Source organism: Cnephaeus nilssonii (genome assembly GCF_951640355.1).
Source record: "Cnephaeus nilssonii genome assembly, chromosome: 9".
NCBI classification, from domain to species: domain Eukaryota; kingdom Metazoa; phylum Chordata; class Mammalia; order Chiroptera; family Vespertilionidae; genus Cnephaeus; species Cnephaeus nilssonii.
The window spans coordinates 56,100,087-56,120,542 of NC_137080.1; the positions used below are offsets into that span (position 1 = coordinate 56,100,087).

Sequence of the window (20,456 nt, forward strand, 5' to 3'; positions counted from 1 at the left end):
AAGGCTTAGGCCTGGCAAGGGCAGGTGGAAAGCTTGTCTTCCTCTGTTACCTAGGAAACCTTGCTCTCTGTGGCTGTAGCCATCTTGGTTTGGGTTAATTTGCATGCTCGCTCTGATTGGATGGTGGGCGTGGCTTGTGGGTGTGTCGGAGGTGTGGTCAATATGCATATTTGTCTATTTTTAGGTAGGATTCTACTGGTTCTGGTTTCTCTGAAGAACCTAATACGCCCACCTTCATAAAAACCCTTTCTCCCTACGCTGCTTTGCATCTAAGCTCAAATGCCCCCTTTTCCACAGCTCTGCTGTCCCCGCTCCCTCTTCTGCTGGTATCTCCGTAAGATGTTTGAAACACTGTGAAACAAGGACCTTAATTATTTCATGGTTACATTTGCAAAATATGTCTAGCACAAGAACTTGAATAATTAAGGGTTAATCATTTGAAATGTGAAATATTTTCTCTAAATAAGGTTGAAAAAACATCTGAAAAATAATGCAACAATAAATATTTCCTTTTGATATTTCTATATGTAGATGTTTGAATTTGAGCTCTGTTTATTAAAAGCTTTCTTTTTGGGTAATTTAGTCCTCTTTTTCTTGAAAAAAAATGTTTTTCAGAGTTGCAATAAAAGAGCAATCCAAACTCAGAAACCTGTAGCTTTGTTTATGGAATTTCAAGATCAGAGGACTCATTTCCCCGAATGCAAATGGTGATGAATACACATCTGGTGAGTGGCTGGCAGACACTTTTTTACTTTACAAGTTTAACTCCTTCACTCCTGCCCATAATGAGTAGTATGCCTTTATGAAATTAGAACATTAAAAAAATTCAGTTATTTAATAAGATTTTTTTAAAAAGTCAATAAGATGTTTTAAATAAAGCAACAGTGATTATAGAAAGAACATTTCTGCTGTTAGCAAAAAAAGAGACATTTTCTTTCCCAAGAACCACCAAATGGCAGATGATGCAGGTACGGGAGGCAGGGTGGAGGGGGCAGAGGCCTTGGAGGCCACAGAGCCCCTGAACTGGGAGGATTTAGCAGTGGCATCAGGGCTGAGGTTGCTGAAGGCTGCAGAGTTCACAGAGGCAAGGACAAGGACAAGGACAAGGACAAGGACAAGGACAAGGACAAGGACAAGGAATGGATCCCTGTCACCAAGCTGGGCTGCCTGGTCAAGGACATGAAAATCAAGTCCCTGTTTTTTCCAACATTTTATTATAAAACAAATTGGTGCACCTTGAAAAGAACTGTGGGCCACGAGGCTGCCGTGGGCACAGGGCGCGCGGGTCTCGGCCCATCCTCCACACCTCTGCCTGGTCTCTCTTGCTGTGGCAACCCCCCCCCCCCTCAGTCCCTTGTCTGCCGGCAGCCCCACTTCTGCTGCAGCTGCTCCCACCCACTGACAGCACCGGCCCTGCTTGCACCCGCTGACAACACAGAGCAACTGGGGCTGGTGCCAGCAGTGGGTGCGAGTGGGGCCTGTGCCGGCAGCAGGTGCAAGTGCTGGGTGGGACTGCAGCTCTCGGGAGCAAAGCATTTTCAGTAACCACCAGAGGCTCGCCCCGATGACAGTGACAGGTGCCCCGCCTTGGTCTGGCACCCCCGCTCACCTGCTCCACCATCCTGCCTGCAGCCGACGCCCGCCATGTTCCACGCACACCCCCTGGTGGTCAGCACATGTCATAGTGACCGTTTGTTCGGCTGTTCAGTTCTGCCATTCGGTCTATTTGCATATTAGGGTTTTATATATAGAGATATGTTCAATGCATTTGTTGCCATTAGGGACTACAGTGGACATATTGGTCTGGGTGTTAAGTGCTCAGAGGAAGTACCCACTGTGGGACCATCATCCTGGCCAAGCCCTCTATCATCCCTGTGCAGGAGGCTTCTCGGGGAACAAGATCCACAAGCCCCACACTGTCCCCTGCAAGGTGACCAGCCCCTGTGGCTCGGTGCCCAGGCACCTCATCTCCGCCCCCAGAGGCACTGACATCCTCTCAGCCCCTGTGCCCAAGAGGCTGCTGTTGATGGCTGGTATTGAGGACTGCTACACCTCAGCCAGGGGCCGCACTGCCACCGTGGGCAACGTTGCCAAGGTCACCTTTGATGCCATCTCTGAGACCTGCAGCTATTTCATCTCTAGAAAGAGACTACTCACCAAGTCTCCCTCCCGAGAATTCACTGGCCATCTAGCAAAAACCCACACCAGAGCTTCTGTGCCGAGGACCCAGGCCCCAGCTGTGCCACCACATAATTTCGTATGAGAAAAACAAACTGAATTAAGCCTGTTTAAAAAAAAAAAGTTATATTGGATGGAATTTTGACCTTTAGGCTAAAGACCTGAAAGTGAGTTTTAAAACAGAAACACATTTCTAGGGAATTATAAAGAGCTTTTAAAAACTCATTGGTGATTTGCCACTGATGTTTTTAAAAAGTTTTGAGCAACATTCAAAACACTCTTCTTGATTGAAGAGAGAGAAAATTTTCCCACAATAACGAATATACCACAATCAAATTACTTTCATTTTTATATTTGTCTTTGGTTCTATAGTCCTTGCCCATATAGGTTTATAATTTTTTCCAACATTTTATTATAAAATATTGTTAACATCACTCTACCCATATTTTTTCTTAAATATGTTCAGATTTATTCTGGGTATGCAAGGCTGGCTCAACATTAAAAAATTCAGCCCTGACCGGTTTGGTTCAGTGGATAGAGTGTCGACCTGCAGACTGAAGGATCCCAGTTTTGATCTGGGTCAAGGGCAGGTAACTTGGTTGCAGGCTTGATTCCCAGCCCAGACGGGGCTTGCGCAGGAGGCAACCAATCGATGTGTTTCTCTCACATCAATGTTTCTTCCTGTCTCTCCTCCTTCTTCCATTCTGTCAAAAAAAAAAAAAATTAATGGAAAAAATATACTCAGGTGAGGATTAACAAAACAAAATTCATCACTTCAACAGGTTATAGGAAAAAGAAGTTTAAATGATTATATCAATAGATGCTGAAAATGTATTTGATAAATCCAATAACTATTCATAATAAAAACTCCCATCAAAGTAGGAATACTTTATTAAGTAAAGAGGAAATTCCTTTACTTGATAAAAAACATATACAAAACAAAAACCCTATAGCTAGATCATACTTAATTGTGAGAAACTAGATGCTTTCTCCCTAAAATTGGCTAAAAGACAAGAATATCCCCTCTCAAACCTCTCTCTTACTCAACATCATACTGGAAGTCCTAGCCAATGCAACCAGACAAGAAAATAAAATTAAAAGTATACAAATTGGACAGAAAGAAATAGAACAGTCTTTGTTCACAGATGGCATGAATGTCCATGTAGAAAATATAAAAGAATTAACAACAGGAAAACCTACTGAAACTTATAATTAATTGCAGCAAGATTTTTGAAATGAGATTATGATCATTGAAATAAAAAACCTCAATGGATACTATAATAAATGAGGTAGTCATGCTAAAAACATTGAAGCCAAATGTGATTGAACCTGTAATGTCAAATATTAGTTTATAGGAGCTAGAGCAACTAAACCACAGAAAAGCAACTGGGAAAATTCAAAACATAAAAAACTGTATAGGACAAACAATCCATTTTCTAAAAATAGATCTTAAGAAAAAAAGGGAAATATGGAGGAGAACCTATTGAATAAATGGCAACTTAAAAGACGTATTTACCAATGTAATATTCATACTTTATTTGGATTCTGATTCAAATAAATTGTGAAAGTTATGACATTTATGATATAATTAAAAATTCGAACAGTTACTGGATGTTGAGTCTACCTTGATAAACTTTTACTACTTATAAACCCATGTAACTAGCACCAATCAAGAACATATTTATCTCCCACAAAAAGTTCCTGAGATATCTTCCCAGACAATAAAACCAAACCTGAGATAATTTCTAGGTTAACTTCTACCACCATGGAATAGTATTGTCTGTCCTAGAACTTCATACAAATGGATTCACACAGTACATACTTTTATGTATTTCTCTTCTCTTGCTCCCAGCATGATTTTCAGATTTATCCATGTTGTTGTATTTATTTGGTACATTCTTTATTGTTGTGTAGCATTCTATTGTATGAATATGCCATGATTTATTACTTATTTTGCTTATGATGACTATTTGGATGGTTCCTAATTTGGGGCTATTATAAATGAACATGCTATGAATGGTTGGGAATAAGTCATTTGGGGCACATAACTGTGTCAGAGAAAAGGCATTTGTTTAATTATAAACAGAAATAGCCAAAGAGCAACGTATGAGAGTCACAGTTACTTCACATCTTGCCAATGCTAGAAACTGTCTTTTTTCCCCCCCAATTGTTGACTCTGTTATAGATATCCCCCATTTCCATGCCCTTTTTCCACCCTCCACCCAGTCTCCCTGACCCTTCACCCCCACCCCCACCTCTGGCCATCACCACACTGTTGTCTGAATCCATGGGCTATGCATATATGTTCTTTGGCTAATCTCTTCACCTTCTTTCATCTAGTCCCCCTCCCCTCAGACCTCTGTCAGTCTGTTCCATGTATCCATGCCTCTGGTTCTATTTTGTTCCTCAGTTTATTTTGTTCATTAGACTCCACATATAAGTGAGATCATATGGTATTTGTCTCTCTCTCTCTCTCTGGCTTATTTTGCTTATCATAATAATCTCCAGGTCCATTCATGCTGTCACAAAAGGTAAGAGATCCTTTTTTTTTACAGCCATGTAAATGTGCAAATGTATCATTATGTAAATGTACCATAGTGGTTTTTTTTTATCCACTAGTCTACTGATGGGCACTTGGGCTGTTTCCAGATCTTGCCTATTATAAATAAAGCTGTTATGAACATAGGGGTGCACATTTCTTCCTGATTGGTGTTTCTGGATTATTAGAATATATTCCCAGAAGTAGGATCACTGGGTCAAAAAGTAGTTCCATTTTTCATTTTTTGAGGAAACTCCATACTGTTTTCCACAGTGCCTGCACCAGTCTGCATTCCCACCAGCAGTGTACTAAGGTTCCCTTTTCTCCATATCCTTGCCAGCATTTGTTTATTGATTTATTGGTGGTAGCCATTCTGATAGGTGTGAGGTGATATCTCATTGTGGCTTTAAATGGTATCCCTCTGATGATCAATGATGTTGAACATTGTTTCATATGTCTATTGGCCATCTGTAGGTTGTCTTCCGAGAAGTGGCCTTTTCTCCATGTGTGCACATACCTGGTTTCTGTCTGTGTGTCCTGATCTTTTCTCATACGAACACCTGTCAGATTGAATTAGGGCTCATTTTAATTCAATTACCTGTTAAAGGCCCTATCTTAAACTGTGATTACATTCTGATTTACCGGGGTTGAGACTTCAAATTATGAATTTGGAGTGGGGAAGAGGGGAATTCAGTCCATAACAGCTACTATCAGAAAAACAGAAAATAACAAGTGTTGGCAGGAATGTGGAAAACTTGGAGCCTTGTGCACTGTTGGTGGGAATGTAAAATGATGCAGCTGTTATGGAAAGTGGGATGATGGTCTTCAAAAACTAAAAATAGAATTACCTTATGATCCAGCAATTCTACTTGGGAGTATATACCCAAAAGCATGGTCTTGAAGAGATATTTGTATACACATGTTCATGGCAGCATTATTCATAACAGCCAAAAGGTGAAAGTAACCCAAGTGTCCATCAAGAAATGAAAGGATAATAAAAATATGGTCTCTACATATGCATTCAGCTTTTAAAAGGAGATACATTCTGACATATACCACAACATAGATAAACGTTGAAAACATTATGCTAGGTGAAATAAACCAGTCACAGAAAGCCAAATACTAGTACTATATGATTCCACTTATATGAGGCAGTCAAATTTGTAGAGATAGAAAGTAGAATGGTGTTTTCCGGGGGGGGGGGGAGGGGGCGGTAGGGGTGATGGGAAGTTGTTCAATGGGTATAGAGTTTTAATCCCACAAGTAGAAAGAGTTGTGAAGGTTGGTTGCCCAACAATGCGAATGTACCTAATGCTACTGAACTGTATACTTAAAAGTGGTTAAGGAGTATATTTTATGTTATGTATATTTTACTACAATTAAAAATGAATAAAGCAAAACGAAAAAAATTGCTATGGACATGATACAGGAGGGATGTCATCAGGGTATGGGTGAGGAGCTGGAAAAACAGATGAATAAGAATGAGCAAGTGGAAATTTTCAAACCCTTATAAAACAGTTTTATTACTAAATGGGGATGTTTTAAACTACTAAATTTTGCTGATACAAACATATCTGTTAAGTGTTCCCTCTTTGGTTACCCAGAAATCTGCTGCTGGGGCGGGAATGAACCCTGTGACCCTTGATCCCAGGCTGTCCTCATTAGGCTGAGTAATGCTTGGAATCAGACACTGCACTTCAAGAGCAGTGACGAAGAAGTGTCCTTGGGGCTTTGGGGCTCCTCTGGCTGCTGCTGCACATTTACAGGGTTCTCTCTGAGAACTACTGGTGCGGGAGCCTAATGAGCTTTGTCTATCTGTACTTAAGTTAGTAATGAGAACAGCACGAAGACATCAGTGTGAAAGTTATTGAAAATAGGAAGATCGAGAGATGGTTACACTGGCGGTAGTTGTCAATGTACTAAGTCATACCTCTAATGCTAGAATTATGTTGCCTAACATGCAATCATCTTTGGCATCCACAGAAACCAAAAGTCATTGCAAGGTCACAGGGAAGTGGAAAATACAAAACCCTTGCAAAAATTGTCTTACATTCTCAATAGACAGATTTGCCATTTGGATTTTGCTGATGTTTATACCATATGCCATTTACTCATAACATTTTATGGATACTCTGTAATCATCTCCAAAGACAAAAATAAGACAGTATATAATTCACTTTACTTACATATTATTATCTTTTAAATTAATTAATTAAATGTTATAAATGGATCCTATCAGTGATGGGTTTTCTTACTGATAATAAAGTTAATATTCATAATAAAAGTTAGCATTTATGGCCCTGGCTGGTGTTGCTTAATGGTTAGAGTGTTATAGATATCCCCCATTTCCATGCCCTTTACCACCCTCCACCCAGTCCCTCTGCCCACACACCAAAGGGTCAAGGGTTTGAGTCCCAGTCAAGAACACATGCCTAGGTTGCAGGTTCAATCCCATGTGCAGGAGGCAACCAATCAATGTATCTCACATCGATGTCTCTCTTACATCAAAGTCACTGTCTCTCTTTCTCTCTCTCAATTTCTCTCCCTCTCCCCCTGTCTCCCTTCCATTCTTTATTTAAAAAAAGAAATCAATGGAAAAATATCCTTTATTTATTTATTTATTTATTTATTTATTTATTTTTATATTTTTATTGATTTCAGAGAGGAAAGGAGAGGGAGAGAGAGATAGAAACATCAATGATGAGAGAATCATTGATCGGCTGCCACCTGCATGCCCCCACTGGGGATCAAGCCCGAAACCCAGGCATGTGCCCTTGACCAGATTTAAACCTGGTACCCTTCAGTCCGCAGGCCAACGCTCTATCCACTGAGCCAAACCAGTCAGGACCCTTCTTTTTTTTATTAACCAAAGACAGAAGTTAGCATTTATGAAAGTATAAGAGAGATGACAAAGCTCAGAATGAAAGGAGAAATTCATTTACATACCTGAAACTCGAGTTCCGACTGTCCCCTCAGGGTTATTTCTATGAGTTTTTCAGTTTTTCAAAGACAGTTATTACCATTGCTTTAAAAGTTATTTATCACTTTAGTGTCAAGAAAGATTAATCTCACTTAGACAAATATACTTGAGCATGTACAGGTTATAGTAATTGCAATGGAAGAGTTTAGAATCATTTTATGTGATACACGATTAGCAAACCTAGAATAATAACTTAGAGAAAGTGTGAGAGACAAGATTTTCATGTTAAAATATTTGAAGACATTTTCAGTAAAAGATAAATTATTTTTCTATCGCACCAGTGGGTAGAAATTAGAGTGGATATGCATTTTGGCTAATATAAAGATGAAAGTTGCTATGGCTAGTAAGAATGTTCAAGTCATGTACTAAAGTCTGTAAAATGTAATTTTATTTTTTCTATGTCTATCAGATTTTATCTCAAGTCCCCATTTGCAAGAAAAAAGCCATTTCCTAGTAAACTAGGTCAGTTCAACATTCCCCAGGAGGGGAGACTTTTTCTTCCCTCAAGGACACCAAGCCAGGTACTAGGGCACTGAGCTTAGTTAGGGAATCAAAGCTGGCCACACACACACTGCAAACCATGGATAACGGCTTCTGGTGGAGCGTGGAGGCCAGGTGGGCAGGGGCAGGAAGCACTCGGACTCATTTCTTTCTTTTTCTTTTACTTCCCCTCTTCCTTGCCTCAGTTCAGATGACCATTATGTACTCAGGGGATGGGAGGAGGCAGGGGAGGGAGGAACTGAGTCACTTATTCATCCAGCTCCTTCTTAAAGAATTTGGCATTGTAAAGTCTTGTTTTACTTGAAGTTGTCCCCTTTGAGGCAATAGAAGCTATAGACTGCATTTCTAGTGGCCCAAAGGGGTAAGCCATGGGGTCAAAGGCATGAGGGGAGAACTCATCGTATATGGCAATGATGTTTTAGATCAGTACCATTCACTGATGCTCAGTATTGCCAAACATTGTTCTAAGCACTTTATATTTAATCCTTGCAATAGTTCTATGAGATCAATATGATAACCGCATTTTATAGATGATGAAAATGAGGCTTACAAGATTAACATCTCCAATATCAGCCTGACAGGAGCAAAACTGAGATCTGAAACTATAGCTGCTGATCCAAAGCTTGCGAGTCCATATGGTTAGTTCTACTATGTGTTGGCCACTGAAATACATCAGCTTTAAACCATTATGCTACCTTAGAATAGTTTGTGGTCGGAGAATTGAAAATTCTTGATCACCAGAGGCACTTAGGCAAGAATAGAAGACCATTTAGCCGAGGTAATTTCCATTGGACAGTAATCTGTAGCATTCATTATAAATAAGTAGAACATTAAAGCTTAAAGAGCCTGGCCATGTTGACTCAGTGGTTGAATGTCTACCTATGAACCAGGAGGTCATGGTTTGACTCCTGGTCAAAGGCACATGCCTGGGTTGCGGGCTCCATCCCATCCCCAGTAGGGGATGTGAGGGAAGCAGCCAATCAATGATTCTCTCTCATCATTGATGCTTCTCTCTCTCTCTTCCTCTCTGAAATTGATTTTAAAAAAATATTTGTTTTTTTAAAAGCTTAAAGAAAATAATCATCTAATCCAACCACCCCATGAGTCAGAAGCACAATTTTCCCTTCTCATTCCATAAAATACTCACTAAACTTTGATGCATGGTAGTATTTATGAAGCTGCAGTAATGGTAAGACTGCAACAGAAACTGGGTGTGGTTATACTGTGGCTGAGCACAAAGCACTGAAAAAGACATCTTTCAAGCTCCCATATCTGAACAGTGTTGATGGAATTCTAGAGTTGTTTGACCTGCTGCACAATAATATACAATCTCATAAAAAGAAGAATTGATCAGAGTATATGAGCAATGAATATTTTGTATGAGCAGACCAATGTCAAACTGCCTAATGGTTGTGACAGGACCAGGCTGACACTCTTTGTGATGTGCCAGGAAAGACTTGAGTCAATTATTCAGTAATCTTAAGTGGCTCAATATGCCATCGACTCAGGTGGGCGTGGGAGCCATTCTGTTTGGAGCTCCTTTGCTCCACCCTCCTGTCTTCCGAAATGAGTGACAGCTAAGAGTCACTGCATTTACCACAGTATTGCATAATAAAGAAAGAATGCGCCAGGAGATGACTGATACTTCTGTTCTCTGCCTTTATGCCTGTGAATGTACTATTTTATTGGCATGAGGAGCACTGCTGATTTGAAAATTTGATATATACTTTTTAAAAAATATATGTTTTTTTTAATTGATTTTAGAAAAAGAGGGATAGAGAGATAGAAATATGGATGGCCATCGATTGGCTGCCTCCTATACGCCCCACACTGGGGATCAAGCCCACAACCTGGGTGTGTGCCCTGACCGGGAATTGAATCAGAGACCTATTGGTTCATGGGTCAATGCTCAACCATTGAGCCACACTGGCTGGGTGATATATACTTTTGAGGATTACAACACCATAACACATAAAACATAATATCAAGGTCTGTCTCCCTTCCCTTATGATATTCATAAGTGCACCACATGCAGGTGACTCCCTGATACACTTCTTGAGCTTGAACCCTTTCCTGAATTCTAGATTTATGCATACAGCTTCTCACTGACATCTCTTAAACTTTACTCTTATTCATTTCCTCACACCCATTTCCCCCCAGTATTTCCCTCAAGCTATAAGTCTAAGTATCTTCCTTCGTTCCTCCATTCCCTACATCTAATCTATTCACAAATCAGTTCCCCTTTCAATATATCCTGAATCTGTTCATGGCTTTCCCTGTCGACTGCCACAACCCTAATACAAGCTACCATCACATTTTCTCTAGACTTTTTTTAAATAAATACCTTCAGAACTGCTCTCCTACTTCTACTTTTGACCCCTGCTGCTCTTTCTTCCACAAACAATGAACCTGATGTTCTCACTCCCCTGCTTAAAATCCTTCAGGAGTTTCCATTGCACTTGGAATAAAATCTGAACTCCTCACCACTGCCTATGATGTCAGGTGTGACCTGGCTTTCCTTCTTCAGTCACATCTCCTATCACTCCCTGCTCACTCACTATGCTTCAGCTACTCCTCTCTGTTCTGTAACTTCAGCAAAGTATTTCCACATGAAGGTATTTGCACATGTGCCCTCTGTCCAGGATGCTGTTCCCCCAGATCATTCAGATCTCAACACAAATGCCTGCTCAGAGAGGTTCCCTGATCTCCTCATCTAAAGCAGATCCCTCCCAGATCACACTCTATCATATCACCCTGTTGTTTGTTTACTCATCTATTGTCTGTCTTTCATCATATAGAATGGGAGTCCCCTAAAGGCAGGGATCTGTTTGTCTTGTTCACCACTAAATCCTCAGTGCCTGATATATGGTAGGCACACAAAGAATATTTGTTGAGTGATTTGGCTTTCCCTTAGAGGACAAAGCGTGTTTCAAGGTCAGGTACCTAGGTGGGGTAGAGAGTCCATTCACTTACTTACGATAAAAGATGCAACCCAAAGGCAGAGATAGCAAAGTCCTTATCTTCTGCTTTTCTAATAAACTCCTTTCTCAGCATCATAGCCCACTACTGTGATGCTTCTTGGACATCAGTGATTATAGACATCTTGCTTTTCACAAAAGGCATTAATCTGGACTATTAGGCATTAAAAATAGTGAAACATTAACAGCTTTCATTTTATTCTTTGAGAACACTGCTGTTATGGGAGGGAATTTATATTCATTCCCACAGTCATTGACAAAGACTCTCTCCTTAACCAAACTTCAGTCTGACTCCTCTGAGCCCTCTTTTTGAGGAGGCCTCAAACTTTCCCTCTAAGAACTGTAACTCCACACAAACGATTTCATCCACCTTTCACACTAAAGCACTTGAACAAACCCTAACATAGTTGCAATCAGCTCAAGGCTGTGTTCCTAAGATGATGACCCCAGCCTGAGAAGGCTTAATGCTGCCCACAGAATTTTGTTCTAGACGAAATCTGATTATAGGCCCCTGAATTCCCTTTTCTTTGAGCATTTTCTTTAGAACAGATGTAACTGTAAATGTTTTCTCTGCCCTTTTGAGATTCTATCTTTCATAATGAAGGATGTCTTTCTCAAGGATGTAGGAGCCACCCTGTGAAATGTAATCATTAAGAAGGATAGTGAGTGGGAGTTCAACCTCCATAAACTCCAGCTGACAGACACATATGGCCTAGTCACATAGACCACCCCACCAAGGTCGTTAAGTACTTCTCTTTTAGCACTCCCAGCATTTATAAAAACCTCCTGCCAAATTTAGCTCAGTTCTATACTGGAGTCTCTCTCCCTTATTGCAGCTGCTCAAGTAAAATCTTACCACTTTTGGCAAAAGTCAAGTGAATAATCTCTCTTTTTAAAATTTATTGATGAGAGAGAGAGAGAGAGAGAGAGAGAGAGAGAGAGAGAGATCAATTTGTTTTTATAAAATGGACACTATAAAAACCTACCATATAGGACTCTTGGGAGGATTAAAAGGATTACCATAAAGCACCATAAATTTATAAACATATGTATATACCATAAGGCATTTTTAGTTCTAATGAAAGTCTGTGATTCCTCCTGTCATGTCCCCACCCACCCCAGCCATTGCTTTTCACATCTGGTTAAATAAAAATTGAGTGAGCTAGGAATAAGAGCTGGATGGTGCAAACATTTCTTGACGGCCTTTGGTGCTCAGGTGGTAAAGGAAGTAAAGGTCCTGTGATGCCACTAAGAAAGGAAAGAAAATTACCCCAAAGAGTTATCTCTCTACAAACTATTGGATTTACTCTGTGAGAAGAAAATATTTTTTTATTAATATAATTCAACTTTGGCCAAATGTTGAGAAGAAGCCAAAAGACATGATGATTAACTTCCTGAAATTTGCAGAGAATATAAATTCTAGGAAACCTGACTGTAGATTTGGGCTGAGAGTGGCCTTGCTGGCACGCACATCCGAACAGAATAGATCACTGAACCAGGTCAGTCATTCCAAGCCTGGGTGGGGTTTATTTTGATGTGCAGCTAGAGTGAGAGGATGTTCGGGAAGAAAGTGTTCTAGATTAAAAAAAAACAACACACGCACACACAAAAAACTTGGCTTCTTTTCCCATCATGGTTTCAGGGCAGGGCAGGTAAACTGGGTAATAGGCATGTGTTGCGTGGAAGCAGTGTCAGGCATAGCTGGGATCGGATTTGCCTTGCCTTTACAATCAAACCATTTCACTTTGCTCACATGACTAGAGGATTACTTATGTAGACAAGGCAATAGGTGGTTTATCTTAAGAAAACGTCAAACTGTTTTCAGCATAAAATAAGACAGTATTTTGAATGACTATTTTCATTTTCTAAAAATTGGTATCAAAATACATACAACATACATACCAGACAAAGTTAAAGAGGCCAGGAAGACTTTATTCAAGGCTATTACATTCGGGGAGAGAGATGTAGAACTAACTGCAAACTCAACTTCACCGAGGCAGAGAGGGCAAGGTTTTCTAAGGGCTGGGGTCAACGAGTGGGACGGTGTGGAGCACGTAGGAGGGAAGTCACAGGCCATCTGTGCTTGACAATTGGCTTTATTTAAAGAAAAATTAACTTCTCCTATCTTTATGTCAGGAGGTAATTTTGCAACTTGGAGCAAGGTGCCCACTGAAGTTAGGCCCCTACCCTCTCACAGAACCTGGGAGATAGGGATGCCATCCCCTTTAAATTACATTTCAAACAGATGGCTTCCAAATCATTGAGAAAGATATTTTTGTGTTGTAAAACTGGCAAAGGCTTTCTTGTTTTTTAAAATCCTCACCTGCTGATATTTTTCCATTGACTTTTAGAGAGAATGAAAGGGAAGGAAAGAGGGAGGAAGGGAGAGGGGGAGAGGGAGAGAGAGAGAGAAAGAGAGAGAGAGAGACATCGATGTGAGAGAGACACGTGGATTGGTTGTTTCTGGCACACGCCCCGACTGGGGGGGGCCTGGATCGAACCTGCAACCCAGGTATGTGCCCTTGACTGGAAATTGAACCCACAACTCTTGGGTGTGCAGGAGGACGCTCTCATCACTGAGAGACACTGGCCAGGTTAAATCTGGCAAAGGCTTTTAAAAAGACTTACATACATCTCAAAGGGGAAGAGAGACAATTTACAATTACAAGTTTTCTAAAGAAATTATCTGAGAAAAGAAAGGTCAGGAGTCTGAGAGTGAGGAAGAAGACTGTCTAAAGTTTAGTCAGGCTGAAAGGAATGTTAAGGTCACCTTAGTCACTGGTCACATGATAACTTATCACTTAATATTGAAATAATTTTTGCTCAATAAAATTACTCAGTTGTATATCACAGTCCATTTTTCTTTAACCCAATGAAATACCATCTGGTCTAATTGTTGCAAACCTCCAATTAGCACTGTCCAATGGAACATTCTGCAATGATAAAAATGCTCTATAATCTCTGCTGTCCAATACAGTAGCCACTAGTCACATGTGGCTATTGAGCACTTGAAATGTGGCTAGTGTGACTTGTACTTTTTAAAAAATATATTTTTATTGATTTCAGAGAGGAAGGGAGAGGGAGAGAGAGAGAAACATCCATGATAAGAGAATCATCAATCTGCTGCCTCCTGCATGCCCCACACTGGGGATTGAGCCCACAACCTGGGCATGTGTCCTGACTGGGAATCAAATCGTGACCTCCTGCTTCATAGGTCAACGCTTAATCATGGAGCCACATCAGCCAGGCTGGAGTTGAAATTTTTAATTTTAATTGAATTAAATTTAAATAAACCCATGTGGTTAGTGATTGCCATGATGGACACTGCAGCCTCCAAATCAATCTCACCATCATTTCTTCGGCAGCAAAAATGCTACTACTAAATGTGATGTCTATGACCTAGGTCAGTGATGGGCAACCTTTTGAGCTTGGTGTGTCAAACTTCGCCAAAAAACTGAGCATAACTCAGGTAGTGTGTCACTTTGAGGAAAAAACATTATTTTGCAAATGTTTCATCCCCAGGAGCAGCAAATGTTTCATCCTTGGCATGCGGCCGCGTGTCATCAGAAATGGCTACGCGTGTCAGTGCTGACACGCGTGTCATAGGTTCGCCATCACTGACCTAGGTCATTCTTTAAGGAGGAATTATCAATGGACTTGAAGGATACTGAAACTCACTTTCCAGGAAGGTGGTGAGCATTAAATAAGTTACTGCATGTGAAACTGCCTAGCAAAATGCCTAGTACAAGATAGGTACCCCGTGTTACTTTCCTTTTCCGTCTCCTTCAGGGGCACGTAATGAGTTAGGGCAGGGTCTTCACAATCTAGAACATACAAACAACAGGGCTTTGATTGTGTGGGTGTTATAGGAGCCCAAGTGCTGGTGTTCTTTATGGTTACAAGGCAGAGATGGCTCTCGCTGTATGCTCCACAGGAAGTTAATTAATCTTGGAAACAATCACCTTCTTTATATTGACTCAAACAAAACAAAAAAAATGCCAAATTTTAAAATCAGAAATCATAAACCTTTGGATTACTCTCAAGACATTCAATATTAATAATCTAATATTTTATGATGTTGCTGATGCACTCTTTCCCTCAGAAGAGTTAATACAATCAAAAGCTATGAAAAGACTAAATCGGAACACCCATCCTCTAAAGATTCCTCTGATGGAAAGATATGATTTTCTATATTATGTTTTTTAAAAGAACTTATCTCTTCTACTGACAATGAGTGATATATTTAAGAATGTGGGATACACAGAGGAGGAAAGGAAAACTAGCATATATTATGGGGGAAAAGATAACAATTTTGGCAAATGTGTTTCAGCAGAATAAGAGCATTTTGGCATACGGCAGCCAGCCTCAGTCTGAAGTAAAGCTGCACAAGCCCCCGCCAGGAGGAATTCCACATTATGAAGCCATGAGCACGCAGCTGCTTTCTCCCAGATGCTAGGTTCTCTCCTATGTTTGACTTGGCTTTTTCTCCAATGACGATCACTGTCATGTTTTTTCACTTGTTTTCAATAATTCCATCTCAATTTTCTCTTGAGAATTGTACAGTGATAAGTTATTCCAAGTGATGATATTAAAGTTACAATTTTAATAACTTTGAGCAGGAATACTTTATATGAAGGAATATTATTTTGAACTAACTACACTTACTCTTTCTGATTCAAGAGTTTGCAGTGTTGTAGTCGACCAAAGCAGAATAATGGAAAACCTGGTTTCAGATCCTACCACACTGACACCTAAGAATAAATGAATTTTAGCAGTTTATTTCATAATTGGTCTGAGTTGTCATAAACTGCCTTTTTAGTCTGAAAATCATGCCAAGCAGATATGGCCCATTATTCAATAGTTAAAAATATTTATTTGTTTAAGCAAAATTTACTTAAAACAATTCAGGTATATACAGTGTAGAACTCATAAGGTTATCGTATGTTAACTACTTCTAAAGCCAATTCCAAGAATCCATTTCACATATTTAGTTTATAAAATTTCAATTTACACTTTTAAGGGACATGTCTATAGTGTAATATAAGACACAACTATATAACTACGTTTCCTTTTCCACAAGTTGAACATATAATAAACAGTAAGGAAGCAAATTAACACGCCAGGCAAATTCTATGTGCCAGATGCACATATGAAAAAGACTCTTAATCCAGTTTTGTAAATGCATTTTTAGTTCCCATCTACCTTGCCCTGAATTTATTTGACTTTTTCACTTTCAACCATGTTATGATTCCTTTGGATACAAGTCATCTTTGTGTTATGATATTTGACCAAACATGCTAATATTTTATATTCTACAAATATATTATAACTTGCTTTCCCTACTAATTTTATATCAATTAAGAAGCATATTAATTTCACATGAATAACTACTGAAATAAGCATAGACTTTTAAGTATATTATATAGAAAAATCTTATTTTTAAGCATTAAAAAGGTAAACCAAAAAGAATTAGCAGAAATTAGGAAGTGCTTGAGATTTCAGAAAAAAATCCCTCACAAAGTTAGTCCCTTATGATCTTTTAGAAGCCATGGCTTATTGTTTTACCTCTATGCCATAAATAATCTCTCTGAATAATATCTTTTGTTCACAAATTCAAATGTAACTACTTTCTGAAGTAAACATTTCTGGTTAACAAATTGCTCACCAGTATCTTATTTACATTGACCTCTTCAGTGATTAATTTAAAAAATTCTAAATATATTTAGAATCATATCATGCAGATATGATTCTAAATATATTCAAGATGCAAGGTGATAGGTAGCTTAAAAATAACATTTTCATTTTGAGGTGATTTGTATCAGTTTGCCCTATAAATACTAATACTCTAATAGGTAGACTAATTCTTTCCAACCATGACTCCTGGGACATTGCCAATATCTGGTTCCCCGCCCCCCCCCCCCCGCCCCCCCGCCCCATTATTTGGCTCCTTTGCAGAGTTCATTATATAAACTACTAGTGGCCCGGTGCATGGATTCGTGCACAATGAATGGAAGTCAATTAGAAAAAACAGTTTAATATCACTATTCACCCTTTCTCTGTAATACAAGTGTCAATCAAATTCATGATCAACAATGACAGATCAAAACACACACGTGCAATTGGCGCCAATGAGAGCTTTATATGTATCGCACATGCATGAGTCAACTTAGCCTTTTATATTAAGCAAGTTTATTCCATATATATATATATATATATATATATATATATATATACACACACACACACACACACACACACACACACACACACACACACACACTAGTGGCCTGGTGCATGAAATTCGTGCACAGGTGGGGGGGTGTTCCTCAGCCCGGCCTGCACCCTCTCCAATCTGGGACCCCTCGAAGGATGTCCTACTGCCGGTTTACTGGGATCGGGCCTAAACCGGCAGTCGGACATCCCTCTCGCAATCTGGGACTGCTGGCTCCTAACTGCTCACCTGCCTCCCTGCCTGCCTGCCTGATTGCCCCCAACTGCCCCCGCCGCCGGCCTGCTCACTCCAAACTGTGCCCCCCGCTGTCCTGATTACCTCCAACTGACCCCCACTGACAGCCTGCTCACCCCCAACTGGCCCCCCTGCTGCTCTGCTTACCCCCAACGGCTCCGCCCCCCACCAGCCTGATCACCCACAACTGCCCTCCCATCTTGGCCTCTAACCGCCTCTACCTCAGCCCCACCACCATGGCTTTGTCCAGAGGAATGTCCGGAAGGTCTCCTGGAAGGTCTCCCAGTCTAATTAGCATATTACCCTTTTATTAGTATAGATAAATATATATATATATATATATATATATATATATATATATATATATATATAATAAACTTGCTTAATTAGACCTGCTTTCTGATGTAGCTAAACTTTTTCCAGCCCAGTGAAGCACCCCAACTTGTCTTTCAGGTAGTTGTCAGCAACACAGCAGTAAATATCAACACAAAGCAGATTATTATTGTAGACCACACAGGGAGAACAAAGGGTAAAATATTTAGCAGTGTTTGACTATATTCTGTGCAGTGAGAAAGCCTAAAATCATTTTCAAGGTCCACCATTTCTTACTTCTTTTCAGTTGGGTCAAGTTTCTAAACTTTCTAAATCACCATTTTCCGGCTAATGAAAAGAAGATAGGATTCCACTGAATCTCTATTTACCAACTCCAGGACTTCTGTGAGGATCAAATGAGATGAGGCACGGGAAAATGCTTCACAGACATTTGGTTAAAGTGTAAATGTTCCCACCTGGCTATAAAGCAAGTCATGTTCCTGCGCTAAAGAAACTGCAAGGGGGCTAGTCATCACTAGGGAGAGGAAGCCGGGCGTTGCTACGTGATATCATTACCCGGTGCCCACAGCCACCGTTTCTGGGCTGGGTTGGGCTGAGCTGTGGACCGCATTTTGCACCATGGGGTCTCGACAGTGTTGGCTGCGATTTGGTGGGCTGTCGCTCCGGGGTGGTGGCAGGGCCTGTGTCCCACTTGGAGGAAGCCGAGTGTTGCTTTGTTGGTGCCAGGTCCATGGTGCCATTTCTTTGTAAATGGCCAGTGCTCGTCATGGCAGCTCCTGCATTGAGTATCTGCCCCCTGGTGGTCAGTGCATGTCATAGTGATGATTGGACAGTCAGAGGGACACTTAGCATATTAGCCTTTTATGTATATAGACTAGAGGCCCGGTGCACAAATTTTGTGCATGGGGATGGGGACGGTGTCCCTCAGTTTGGCCTGCACCCTCTCCAATCAGGGACCCCTCGGACATCCCTCTCACAATCTAGGACTGCTGGCTCCTAACCGATCACCTGCCTGCCTGCTTGATCGCCCCTAACTGCTTACTGGGGGGCCATTTGCCTACCTGATTGCCCCTAACCACTTGCCTGCCTACCTGATCACCCCTAACCACTGGCCTGCCTACCTGATCGCCCCTAACCACTTGCCTGCCTATCTGATCACCCCTAACCACTTGCCTGCCTACCTGATCACCCCTAACCACTGGTCTGCCTACCTGGTCACCCCTAATCACTCTGCTTGCCTGACTGATCTCCCTAACTGCTTGCTTGGGGGTGTAGCTAGCCCAGCAAGGGGCCATTTGCCTACCTGATTGCCCCTAACTGCTGGCCTGCCTACCTAATCACCCCTAACCATTCTGCTGGCCTGCCTGATCTCCATTAACCGCTTGCTGGGGGGCGGGGCCAGCACAGTGAGGGGCTGTGGTGGTTCTGGTCTAATGGTCATTATGGCTGTGATGCCGTTAAGGTCTCTGGCCTTTTATAATATAGGATACTTGGACACTCACCCAATTATCACCCCAATCACTGTGCAATTTGCTTACTTTACCATCTTATAGTTTCAAAGTTTTGTTTTTATTTTTTACTTGTGGACTATAGGAGCTGTTGCATTTGAAACACAAGTGTACTTCTGTGTGCACCTTCCACACCATCCAGCTAGGATTAAAGGATAATGTCTCAGCAATTGTGTAAATTCACATTCTTGGGTTCCAAGCAACACTTTTAGAAAAGGTTTTCTTTCTTCTTTGTTAGTTCCAAAATAAACAGTTACAGAACTGGTTCCTATTATGAATGGGCTGCTTCTATCATGGAATCACCCAATCTCAGAGCTGGATCTAGTCCAATACCCCACTCAGTTCAAGAATCCTTTCTTTAGCATAATTTAGCTCCTGGATGGATGATCATCTAGCCTTGGCTTAACTACAGCAGTGAGGTATAATTATCCCATAAGAAAGAAAACTCATATTACTATGGAGGATATTTACCTATGTTTTCTAAATTACCTATATTAAGCATGTGCAATTTTTATAATTAGGAGAAAAGTTATAAAGATGCATATCAATACTTTAAAAAATGATATGCCTTTTACATTTTCATCTAAAAAGTTGAAGAGAACTAAGGAATAAAGACAAGGATAGAGCCCTACTTCTATTAGAGATTTCCCTCCAGGGTGATACAGGGCTATTCATTTATTATTAGAATTGTTAATTTAAACCCAACCCTTCCTGGCAATAGTGACATATTGATAGTTGTATTAATATGGTAAAGGATGCAGGCTTTTGATTCCATGTCTTCATATTTGTTATATTCTCAAAAAATAGAATTTTCTGATGGAATTTCTCCTTCTATTTCTTAGTTTAAAAGCAATTTCTCAAGAATTCATAGAAATAATGACTAATTGAGTCAGTCAAGCATGAAAAAATAATATTCTTTTTCTGCTATAATGCATGTTTAAAAAAACTAAACAAAATAGTTTAGACTTAAAAC

At 40.3% G+C, this 20,456-nt stretch overlaps 1 pseudogene across 1 annotated transcript in view; it reads left to right on the forward strand.

The window, feature by feature from the left end:
• Window positions 1-952: 952 nt before the first annotated feature.
• The window catches only part of LOC307105701 (acyl-protein thioesterase 1-like), a 29,805-nt pseudogene continuing 10,301 nt past the window's right edge, over window positions 953-20,456 (forward strand). Inside the window, exons 1-2 of the transcript in view lie at window positions 953-968; window positions 1,782-2,257. The product of the transcript in view is annotated as an acyl-protein thioesterase 1-like (transcript). The remainder of the gene's footprint in view (window positions 969-1,781; window positions 2,258-20,456) is intronic.